Raw genomic sequence first — 13,055 nt, forward strand, 5'->3', positions numbered from 1 at the left:
TATTCTGTTTGCTGTCAATTGTTTGAGTCAGCTCCAAGATCATCCAACTGATGTTGCTTTTAGTGCCTTGAAAAGGGTCCTCAGATATTTAAAGGGAACGGTTGACATGAAAATGAAATATAAAAGAAATCATTCCCCTGTTTCGAAATTGTCAGTGTATGTCGATGCAGATTGGGGAGCAAATCCCAATGATAGAAAATCAGTCTCAGGTAATATTATTATGATAAATGACTGTCCTATATCATGGTTGTGCAAGAAACAAAATTGTATTGCTTTGTCTTCTACCGAAGCAGAAGTTATTACTATGGTAAAAGCAGTTCAAGATCTTTTGTGGTTTAAGAACGTATCTTCTGAAATAATCAATGTTGAAAATGTTGTTGTATATGAAGATAATCAATCTTGCATTAAATGTGTAACAAATGAGAATAGTCATGGTAGGCTTAAGCACTTGGACATTAAGCTCAAGTTTTTACGTGATGTTATCAAAGAAAATAATATTCAAATTGAATATGTTTGTACTAAATTGCAAATTGCTGATATGCTCACGAAAGCATTGCCCAAATTGGTATTGTCTGAACTTATGCATTTATGCTGTCTGAAAATGTGCGATTACAGGCGGGTGTTAGAAATGTAATCGCACTAGTTCATGTTCTATATGTATGTGTATAGATGACGCTGCATGTCCATGAACCGGTCGTTTCTAGTTATCTGCGTAGGTGTGTATGTGCTTGTATATTGTGTCCTCTCTTGTATAATAAACAGTCTTCTTCCTGACATAGAATCGTTCGCACCTCTCTCTTTAACAGTAAATGGCAGAGAACACTGAACCCCCATATTTTCATAACAAATATCGAGAATTAAAAAGAGCATTATCTCGAGAAATTAAAGCATACACGAATGCAAGGGCGAATCTAAAGCTCGCTGTTGGGAGGGCTGATTTTTTTTTTTTTTTCATTGTTGTAAATAAATATGACCATACGTCCTGCATTGTCCCGTATTTCCCGGGAAGTCGCAATTTTTTCCTATTTGCCTATTTTTAGTCGTTTTCTTGAATTTGTTATTTAATCAAAAATATTGATACAAGTAATTTTCAACGCATTTATTAAATGCAATATTATCATATTCAAATTTCCGCTTGGGAGGAACACCCCCCCCCCCCATAGATCCGCGCCTGCATGAATGAGAACTTCCTTTAAGACGCCAACTGCTCAGACGGGACCCTTAACAAAATTTGTAAGCCAGCTCACTCAAGAATTCCTTATATCAGTGGCCCTAATGGCTCAACATATAATGATTGACAAAGCTGAGATTTTTACGGACATGTACCAACACCTCACAACAGCATATTTCTGCCACCGAAAGAGAGGTCGAAATCTATTTCACAGAAATATTAGGCCCGTTTATCCCACGGCCCTGTACCCAACAAGTAACGATGAAGTGCAAAAAATTATTAAATACCTCAAGAAGAAAAAGGCACCCGCCCGCCGGCCCAGATACTACAACAAATGATAAATACTCTGAAAAAATCTCTCAAACAATGTTCTTCAATACATAATCAAAATTTTCAACAAACTTCTAAAATTTAACTATCTTAATACAGTAAAACCTCCCAACAACAGCCACTGACGGGACCGTGAAAATGTGGCCGCTGTTGGGAAGTAGCCATTATTGGGAATGGTTGTTTTATTTCTTGAGGGGTCGTTCAAGTATTACGTAAGCAAATTTTTAGCCATTTTTGACCCCCTTCCCCCCTCCCTTGTCAGCAAAAGTCAGCAAAACTCTGACACCTCCCCCTGTCAGCAAAATTTCGTCATCAGCTTTGCCCCTCTGAATCTTAACGCGTATTGGTGGGATCAGAGACGTACACGGGGGGGGGGGGCATAGGGGCTCACCCCCCCCCCCTCCCCCACGATCAAAAATTTATTTTTTTAATGCAAAAAAATATTTTTTTAAATTGAAATTTCGGAAGAAAATACCTTTTTTTGTTATTATTATCAATTTCTGTTAATTTCAATGTCATTTGAAGGCTATGAACTCAAAATTTATCTTTCATAAATTCATTGCGACCCACCCTCTAAGTCATATAATGATAAATCGCATGAAGGCCCTTGGACGAAATATGACCCTGGGGGTTATCTGATGCGGCTTGCCCTCCTCAAACCTAATTTTGTAAAAATGAACTAAGCGACACATTTACAGATCGCTTAAGTGTCCCGTGGTACAATTCCAGAACATTTAAGTGGCTCGTGGCACATTTTCAGATCACTTTAATGACCCGGGACACAGTTCCAGAACACTTAAGCGATCCGTGACACATTTAGAGATCCTTGAGTGGCATGTGACGTAGTTTTAGAGCACTTAAGTGGACCCCCAGTGCGGTTCTACACCACTCAAGTTACCCGCGGCACATTCTCAGATTATTTAAGTGATCCGCGGCATATAATTACGGATCACTTAAGTGATGCGTGGCACAGTTCCAGAGCACTTAAGTGACCCGGCCACATTTCCAGATCTATTGGATCCGCGAAAAATTTAGAGATCACTAAAGTGGCTCTGTAGAGCACTTATCAGTAGGGGGGTTGGGGGAATGTTACTTCAAGTGCCCACAAACTATCGAAAGGTTTTTCTCGTTTTTGGCTCACCGGGTAAGATGCCATTAAGAATATTTCATATTTTCATAAAGGTTGCTTGATGACGTAAGCATCATCCAAACCCCCCCCCTCCCTCCCCCTTGTCATCAAAAGTCAGCAAATCGAAACCCCCCCTTCCCCCATCGATGATGACGTAATACTTGAACGACCCCTAAAAAACCACAACTAAAATTTGCAATCTATGTAACATTTAAAATGATAATCTATTCTGTAATTGATTATGATAACTATACAATTGATTATATTAAAATGTATGATTATACTGATATACTGTATTATAATAATACAGTAAAAAACTTCTCTAACTGCCACTTTGAACACGGTCGGGAAAAAAACACATCGCTTTTTAAAAAAAATAATTTTCAAGCTGATTTTCATGGGAGTTTTCCCCCAGAGCGCTGGCGAAAAAAAATTATGTATGGTTTTTCTTGGGTACAAATGCTAGATAGGTATATTTCCCCAGCATGGCCCGACCCACACGGGTAAAGGGCTTATATCCCGGAAGGGACAGAGCCCTGGCCTGTGGACAGGGATAAAGTGCCCTTAAGTGATCTATAGTTGTGCTGCGGGCGACTGAAGTGATCTATAGTTGTGCCGCGGGCCACTTAAGTGATCTTTAAATGCACCGCAGGTCACTTAAGTGATCTTTAAATGCACCGCGGGTCATTTAAGTGATCTTTAAATGCACCGCGGGTCACTGAAGTGATCTGAGAATGTGCCGCTTAGTTCATTCTTACAAAATTAGGTTTGGGATCGTGGACCACATCAGATGACTCCGAGGGTCACATTTGTTTGGCCCGCGTGTCATGGATTGAGTATGTATGGTCTAGTTAATCGAGGGTGGGAATAAATAACCATTTAGATTGTGGTACATCGTCTTGGTCCACATCAGTTTTTCTCGCCAAGTCGTTTCTGTTGTGTTCTACCTCAGCACACTGCAAGCCTAAATTTTAAGATACTAAAATAACGTGTAGATCGATTAACAGAGCCGCATCTAGATGCTTGGTCAGCCAGGACAAACTCAAATTTTTTTATGCCCCCCTTGTAATGTTTAAGAGAGGTTAAATGGTGAAATTTGTTCCTCCTTTGGTCGGGCACCCGAGGCACCAGACCCACCTGATTCTTCTCTATAGTTGCGACGTGTCGATTAATCAATTATTAAAATATTACAGTAGTGATTTAACCATACATTCTAATATAATCAATTATATAATTAACGCAATCAATTACGGAATGGATTATTATTTTATATGTTATACATTATACGTCGCAAATTTTATACAGTTACTTTTTTCAGAAATAAAACGACAATATCCAATAACGGCCACCTCCTAATAGCAACCACATTTTCACGATCCCGTTAGTGGCCGTTATTGGGAGGTTTTACTGTAATTGATTAACGACAAAGGGTGTGCTTGACCCTGCTGACCAAGCATCTAGTTGTGGTCTTGTAAATCGATCTACAAAGCTATTTTAGCATCCTAAAATTTAGGCTTGCAGTGATGAGGTAAAACACAACAAAAACGAATTGGCAAGAAAAACTGGCATAGACTACGACATGTACTAAATAGTTATTTATTCCCACCCTCATCAACTAGACCACACATATTCAACCCATGACGCGCGAGCCAAATGTGATCCTTGGAGTTATCTGATGTGGCCTAATTTTGCAAGAATGAACTAAGGGGCACATTCTCAGATCACGTCAGTAACCTGCAGCACATTTACAGACCATTTAAGTGACCCACGGTGCATTTAAAGATCACTTATGTGGTCCACAGCACAACTATAGATCACTCATGTGGCTTCTTCTCATCTTCACTACTTTCAATGTACCTATCTAGCATTGCATTTGTGTGTGTGTACCCAGGAAAAGAAAACATACATAACTTCCCCCCATAAAGTTTTGGGGGAGGATTCCCTTGAAAATTATTTTTCTCATAGCAATGTGAGTGCTATTTTTTTTTTTTTGACTCCAAGACCAATGGCCATTGTTCAGAAATCGTTGTTCGGAGATTACCTGTAATGTTAAGTCTGTGGGACGTGTTCGGTTCTAACAAAATGTGGCTGTTGTTCAGAGATTACCGTTGTTCAGACATGGCCGTTAGAGGAGATTTTACTCCGCCTTAAGTGTTCTGGAACTGTGTCCCGGGTCATTATAGTGATCTGAAAATGTGCCATGGGCCACTTAAATGTTCTGGAATTGTACCACGGGACACTTAAGCGATCTGTAAATGTGCCGCTTAGTTCATTTTTACAAAATTAGGTTTGAGGAGGGCAGGCCGCATCAGATAACCCCCAGGGTCATATTTCGTCAAAGGGCCTGCATGCGATTTATCATTATATGGCTTAGAGGGTGGGTCGCAATGAATTTATGAAAGATTTTTGAGTTCATAGCCTTCAAATGACATTGAAATTAACAGAAATTGATAATAACAACAAAAAAAGGTGTTTTCTTCCGAAATTCCAATTTAAAAAAATATTTTTTTGCATTAAAAAAATAAATTTTTGATCGTGGGGGGGGGGGCGCGAGCCCCTATGCCCCCCCCCCCGTGTACGTCTCTGATCCCACCAATACGCGTTAAGATTCAGAGGGGCAAAGCTGATGACGAAATTTTGCTGACAGGGGGAGGTGTCAGAGTTTTGCTGACAAGGGAGGGGGGAGGGGGTCAAAAATGGCTAAAAATTTGCTTACGTAATACTTGAACGGCCCCTCCTGGCCGTCCCCGCATGTCAGACAAAAATGTGCAACGCATCCGACAGTTTCGCACGTAGTTCACAGAAATACACTCGCAGCGGATGAAAACATGCTCGCAAAAGTTTGGGACGAATTTGACTACCGTATAGACATATACTGTGCATTACAAAGTGGACATATTGAGCACCTTTAATCTGATTTGTAAAAAGTATGATTAGCCATGTAATATAAAATTAATCTTAAGTGTCTATGTTCAATATTTTTCGTAATATACGCATTTCAAATCGAGTGATTCTTTTAGAAACACCCTGTAATTCTAGTCACCCTCCATCCTTCCCGATGTCGATCGCTATCCAGTCCGCTGCCTCATAGCCACGGCCGTAGCTGTAGGGTACTTGGGATCTGCCCCCCCCCCGAAATGACCGAAAAATGGGAAAAAGATGGCTAAATCTATTATCACTGTTCATCCCCGAACGAAATTTCTGGCTACGGGCCTGCTCGTAGTACATCAATTGTCAGCCTGATTTCGCCGTGCCTTCCTGGCAGGGAAGTCTTGAAAAGCATCATCAGCCCCCCCGGCCCAAGTGATTTTTCTGAGGCCCTTTCAGGAAAATTCTCAGAAATCTCAACCAGATCTCATTTTTGTGAGGCCCCTTTTCTCTTGAGACCTGGGGGGGGGCATGCCTTAAGACGGCACTGCTTCCTGTAACCTTGCCCGCGCCTTCCAAGGTCGTTATTGTCCACGGTGCACGTGTACCGAAAGTCGTTCAAACGGTTGTTACATTAGTGCAAATTAGTGCGCTTGAAAGTTAAGCAGCTCGCTCTTAAGCCGGATTTTCCTGGGAGTAGAATTTTTGCGCCGTGTGCAGCGTGAAAACACTGATTGGTTAAAAACCTGAAGTACAGGTTTTTTGACCAATCAGCGTTTTCACGCTGCGCGCACCATAGAAAACCTGCTCCTGGGAAAACCGGGCTTTAATGCAGCTTTGGTGCAAATGGACTAAATCAGTGGTACGTACGGTTGTTACATTAGTGCAAATTAGTGCGCTTGAAAGTTAAGCAGCTCGCTCTTAAGCCGGATTTTCCTGGGAGTAGAATTTTTGCGCCGTGTGCAGCGTGAAAACACTGATTGGTTAAAAACCTGAAGTACAGGTTTTTTGACCAATCAGCGTTTTCACGCTGCGCGCACCATAGAAAACCTGCTCCTGGGAAAACCGGGCTTTAATGCAGCTTTGGTGCAAATGGACTAAATCAGTGGTACGTAAAATTTTAGAAGCGCGACCCCCTTTTGACCAAAAAATTTATCGGTGACCCCTACATAGGATGACTATCCCGGCTTTTAGGGATATTCCGCTTTTTTGCCAGTAAATGTGTTACCCTGAAAGCCCTTTTTGGAACCCTTGTGTCGATTTTAATTAGGCAATATTGACTTCCAAAAGATATTCAATTTTTTTTAATATCATATAAATATTTACTTTGTTTTTTGATGTACTTGGTGTCCCTTATGCAAGATGGAAGTTTAGTGAAGTGTGGTCCTTGATTTTCGTATACAGGATGATTAAGAAAGAATCGTCCGATTTCAAAATGATTCTACACTTGAAATCGACATTAACAATAATTGTTCATAAACACATTTCCACCCGTATATTCACATATTATTTAGCATTCTCTGTGTTTATTAGCATCTATACTCTGTGTTTTAATTTTTAAGAAATATACAATTTTGAAATCGGGTGATTCTCTCCAAGTCACCCTGTAAAAAGTACTAACTTGATATTGTTGACCACATATGCCAGAAGCATGGATATACAATTTTTTTTTATCAGCTGTTTGGATACCTTGTTTTGATATCTAAGTTGTGCCTGAAACGCAAATGTATATCCCCTATTGAAACACATTTCAAAACATTTTAGGAAAATAACTTCCATAGAGTAACATCGACGCAGTAAGCATTCAAACGCCATATCCCACGATCTTTTTTTGCAAGGAACATTGCACATTCGTGATTCTGGCATGATGGAGCCGATATATTGGTTATTGTACACATAAGTAGAATTTTATAAAACTACATTGTATGATACATGGTAATTAGCTCTGCTGAATAAAGGCTTTCTTTAGTTTTGACAAATTTTTTAAATAAAAGTCAATTTCTTATTTGGAAGTTTCTATTTTGGAAAATATCTCGCGACCCCACTAGTCCATTGACGCAACCCACGATTTGCGCACTACTGGACTAAATTACGGACTGCTGCCATCGGTATGAGAAATCTTTTATTGTTTCCATTTTGTTTAATTGCAATCTAAGTAGCATCTGTTAAAATGTTAATAAATTTACGTTGTTAAAACTTAAGCAAAATATTTCTCGAATTATTTGTCTCTTTTTGTACCTCATGCACCAAATTCTCAAGATCAGAAACTGGGTCGTTGCACTCAACAATATTCAAGTGGAAGATGTGCAGGTTCGAAATCTTCTAAAAAATGTATGTGCAAGCAAAGCATCAGGACCAGATGATATCTATCCTAGGGTTCTCAGGGAATGCTAATGAACTGCTTGGGCCAGTCACACAGATTTACAGGAGTAGTATTGCTGAGGGTACCATCCCAAGGGATTGGAAGCTGAATGAATGAACGCCAGGGGCTCTGCCACCTGACTTATCCCGTTGCCGAGATCTCTTCCAGCCCGGCTTTGTGGCAGAGTCTGGAACAAAGTGAGTGCACCTAACAGTCTGAGTGTGCAGCTAGTGTTGTGCTTGATATTTCAGTGCTGCCATCTATACTTCGAATTGTAAGTGAAGTGTATTCATTGAATATGTGTTACGTTGTAGGCCTGTTGCTCTCTGTGGCGAGACTTTTTAATGGGGAGATCGGCTCGCATTCGCGGCTTGAAGTTGGAAACCACAGAAAACCAACTTCAGCCGACCACCACTGTGGCGCCGGTGGGGTTCGAACCCGGATCCTCGTGATGCGAATCCGTCACTATGACCACTCGACCACCACAGTGGCAGGGATTGAAAGCTAGCTAATGTTGTTCCGATATGATATATAGAGAAGCTGTGTCCAATTATTGTCCTGTGAGTTTGACAAGCTCCCTCTCAAAGTTTGGAAATCATCAAAAGGCTGTTTGTTAAGTGGATAGATGAGAATAATGTATTGTCGGATAATCAGCATGGGTTCAGGAAGGGGAAGTCATGTGTAACTAACCTCCTTTGCTTCTATGATCATGTGACGAAGGCTCGTTTAGCGTTGACAATTGGACGGTCACTCATTTTGGTTTGAACAACCCATGGTTCTCTTACAAGTTGAATGGTGTCACTATCCTGGATGGAATTAGGATCACTGATTTGGGAATTCTCATTGACGAGTGGCTTAGGTTTTATGAACATTGTTCAGCGGTGGTCAAAAAAGCGAATAGAATGCTCAGTTTCATTTTCCAAAAAGTGTCTTTGCGTTCCCCTAAAGTCATTCTGCTTTTCAGAGGCTTAGTTTGTCCCGGACTGGAGTATGCCGCAAGGTGTTGGAGACCATACCTGCAGAGGGACATAGACTTGGTTGAAGGGGTGCAGAGAAGAGCTACACGTGTCCTCCTATGTGGCTTGAGTTATGAAGAGACTTCATTTTTTGAATATGTTTACATTGGATGAACTCAGGAGTCGGGGAGATATGTTCAAAATTTTCAACGGTACGGACAGGATGAACCATGAACTTTTAGTACACCGTCAATCAACTGCTTTCACTAGGGGACACTAGTATCGATTGGTAAAGGACAATTCTAGGTTATGGTGTTGCAGGGAATTCTTCTCTAATGAGTTGTTAATAAATGGAATAGCTTACTCCCTGGGGGTAGTAAATTCTAACACAATTGACATGTTTAAAAAGAAATATGATAAACATGTTGGGGTAAATCGAGAAGTTATCCATATACTTGGAATAAGAACCATAAATATATTTAATGGGCATTGAATAATATTTTATTTCATGTATATGTATTGTTTTTATTTTTTTAATTGGGTTACTGTATTTTAGAAATATGACATCCATATTTGTTATGGACATCTTTTTCCTCAGCCCCCTCAGTGGACCTTTCGCCTGTTGTGGCCTTGTATAATTAAATTTGTGACAGTCTCTTTCTTTGCAGACATTCTGAATACAGATCAATAACTCAACCTCTAATTCACAATCTATCCATTCATCAATCACTCAAGGAAGTATCCTGGGCCCAACACTCCATGTGAACTATTTTCTAGTGGCCCTCACAGTACTTTATACTGATGACAATGCCCTCTGTGTAGTTGAAAAATCCCCATGGAAGATTTTATCTAATTTACAGGAACTTGTGGGACAAGTTGAACAGTGTTGTCTATGAAGCAGTGTTCAATTAAGTGCCGCAAAAACAGTTTTCATGTGTCATGAATAAAAGAGACCCTCCCATTAATGCACACATAGTTCAAGGAACACCCATCTTCCCTGTCAATCATACTAAGTACGTTGGTGTCATAATTGACAAGCATCTAAGTTTTGCCAAACAAGCAGCTGAGGTCATACGCAAGGCGACAACAGCCTTAATCATACTCAGTAAGATATAACACAAAAATACAAGGCTCCCCATTCACAATAAGTTAATCCTTTATAAACTGATAATGCAACCGGTATTATACGCCGCTCTGACCTGACTTCAAGCTGGACAATATAATCTAGTTCCACTAGAACAATTTCAATACAAAACGTTACGAATTTTCACAGCCCTCCTGTGTGTGGTTTTGGTGCAACATGCACATACGAAAGAACACAAAGGTGCCAACTACAACATCTTTTGCCAAAAAACTCGCCAAGAATTTTTTTAGAAGCTTACTTTTGAGAATCAGAACAAAATGACTATCCAGGCCCTTCAAACTAGAACGAAAGTTGTTCTCTGTTCAGGCCCTTCAAACTAGAGTGCAGCCAGAGTCAACCAGACCCTGTCTACAATTTTGTTTGTGCTAGACTATAATCTGGTCGATTTCAATCTTTTTGTAGTGCCTATATACACTTCTCCATGACTGCACAGGATACGTTAAACCCCAGCTGTTTTTAGTCCATCCCATTGATCCTTGGCCGACCTGAGACATTCCCTTAGCTTTTTGGTTGTCTTGAAGATGGTTTCAATGCCAAATTTTCTCAGGTGTTGTCCGATTCTGTCCGTAACTCGAGAAATGTAAGACAGGAATGCTTTTCCAGTCACTAGTTCTTCTACTCTCCATGAGGTGTTTTTATATGTATGGCCCTCATTACATTCCCTGCAGAGTATCCATTGGCCTGGAAGGTCCTAATCAGGTGTAATTTTTCATCAAAATGTTCTGGCTCACAGATTCTTCTTGCCCTTTCTACCAGAACTTTGATCATACCTTGCTTCTGGGCAGGATGGTGATTAGACTCTGTGTGTGTCTCTTTAAGGTATACAGTATGACCTAGTCTATTACATTTCATTGTTACCAAAACATCTAGAAACTGAAGGGTCCCTTCTTTCTCCATTGTCAATTTGATGTTATGATGTATACTGTTCAGATGAACTAGGGAGGATATATGTATGGTAGCACAGGTGACGGACATGATGGGTGGAGTTTTTCAGGTTATGATGAAGGAAAAAGAGTTTTGGAGATATTTATTAAAAATATAATCAATGTGAAGATTCCAGCGGAGATCGGAAAAGATTATAAAGCCCAGGTATTTATAATGGGAAACCTCTGAGATCAAAGAATTGTTTATCGAGTAAGGAAAATCATGGGGAATTCTTTTACGGGTAACTTTCATAAAAACTGATTTTGAGGAGTTGAGGGGCAATTCCCAGGTTGAGCACCATTCTGAAATAATGTTAAGGTTGTGTTGGAAAGATTCTCTGTCGGATATATTGGACACTGTTTCATAAATGACAATCATCTGCGAAGAGTCTGACACGGCAGCTTATGGGATCAGGAAGATCATTTATATAAATTCTGACAGAATCGGACAACACCTTAGAAAATTTGGCATCAAGACAACCAAAAATGATGAATGTCTCAGGTCGGCCAAAGATCAATGGGACGGACTAAAAACAGCTGGGGTTTAAAGTATCCAGTGCAGTCGTGGAGAAGTGTATATAGGCACTACAAAAAGATCGAAATCGATCATATTAGTCTAGCACAAACAAAATTGTAGACTGGGTCAGGTTGACAAGTCAAATGTAGCGGAGCATGACCTGACCAAGGATCACAAAATTCTTTTCGTGAACACCCAGGTGCTATCGAACAACACAAGATATTTTCCATGCATTTTTTGATAAGCATTCGAGATTCAAAAGTACTAGAACTGCTTCAACAGAAAAGAGAGGAGGAAAATATCAACAGTGCTTAGTTCCCATCTTAAAAATGATGAGATTGAAACCCAAGCATTATCCAGAGCCCTTTGAACAACTTCGGCCAATGGGGAAAATCTGGCTTAATGGACCAATCCCGACAAAGCAGCGTGACTCGGGGAGAAGGCGTAAGTAGTCGCCGTTTGCCTGCCATCATGTAATTCTTGAAAATGTTTGCCACTCATGCAAACAAAATGTCAAAAGACAAAAAGTATACATCACGTCGGCCAAAACACCCAAAAACTTTAAAATTGAATAGTAACTTTGTTTTGTTGTTGTTTAAAGTTAGCAAGTTACTCTTGAACCAAGCGGCAATTTTATGGATATAGTTACTAGCTGTAGAAAGATCCATGCTCGAGGATGTTATGGGTAGGTTTGTATCGTTGGCAAACAAAATTAGTTCAAAATTCGAATTTGAGGCTATAACATTTTGTATATCATTTATGAAAATTATAAACTATAAACAATAATGACCCCAAGCAGTTTTCTTGGGAAACACCATTACAAGATCAAAGTGATTCTGATTTTATATATCTCTACATACTGATATCTATTTTTGAAATAATTTTCAAGAAGTCACAATGGGATACCATGGATGCCAATGTGGGAAAGTTAATTATGTAGGATGACATGAGAAATTGTATCAAATGCTCTGGATAAGTCAAAAAATACTCTAAGACAGTAACGGTTTCTAAGTTGGATAGAAGGAAAGTTTTACGCATGTAAATAAAAGCAGTAGAACGACTTTTTCAAAAGCCAAATTGGCATGCTGATTAGAGCTTAAAATATTCAAGAAAACATGAACTTTGTTCATGTAAGAGAAGAATCGAAATAGGACAATAGTTTTCAACATTATGCCGATTTTCAGATTTAAACAGAATAGCATTAATCCAGAACAGTGTTTCCCGAAATGGAGAATACCACTTTCCCCAGGGACAATGAGATAGTCCAGGGAGGGCAGTAGAAGCTATAGAGACAATATGGAATCTTATGGATTGGCTTGAGTTGGAGGGGGGTGATGGAACAAAAACTTCGGGAAACTATATTTTAGGAAAACCAATTATGTTACAGGCAGTGGCATTGGGGTGCTTGAGCACCCACGGTAATTTATGGCATGGGTCTGAACAGTCTAAATTTATTTAAAAATCAAAATTTCCCACTTAAAGATCAAGATGCATGAGCACCCACAAATTCCAAACATTTCCGACTCCCCTGAGCCTAAGAATATGGAAAGTGGGTGAAAACCTATGATTTTTTGTGTCCAGTGTTTGTTATAATTATTCTAAAATGTTTATAAAGTGCATGTGCGATGATCAGTGGTAGTAATCCATCCTTAGTT

General features: G+C 39.7%; 1 protein-coding gene across 1 annotated transcript in view; it reads right to left on the reverse strand.

The window, feature by feature from the left end:
• Remo (Remoulade) overlaps positions 1 to 13,055 on the reverse strand; it is a 130,766-nt gene that overhangs the window by 8,730 nt on the left and 108,981 nt on the right. The gene's annotated exons all lie outside the window — the stretch shown is intronic.

Source organism: Pholcus phalangioides, unplaced genomic scaffold, assembly GCF_987345545.1.
Source record: "Pholcus phalangioides strain wild (caught in Gottingen) unplaced genomic scaffold, Ppha-v1.0 ptg000011l_1, whole genome shotgun sequence".
Lineage (NCBI taxonomy): Eukaryota > Metazoa > Arthropoda > Arachnida > Araneae > Pholcidae > Pholcus > Pholcus phalangioides.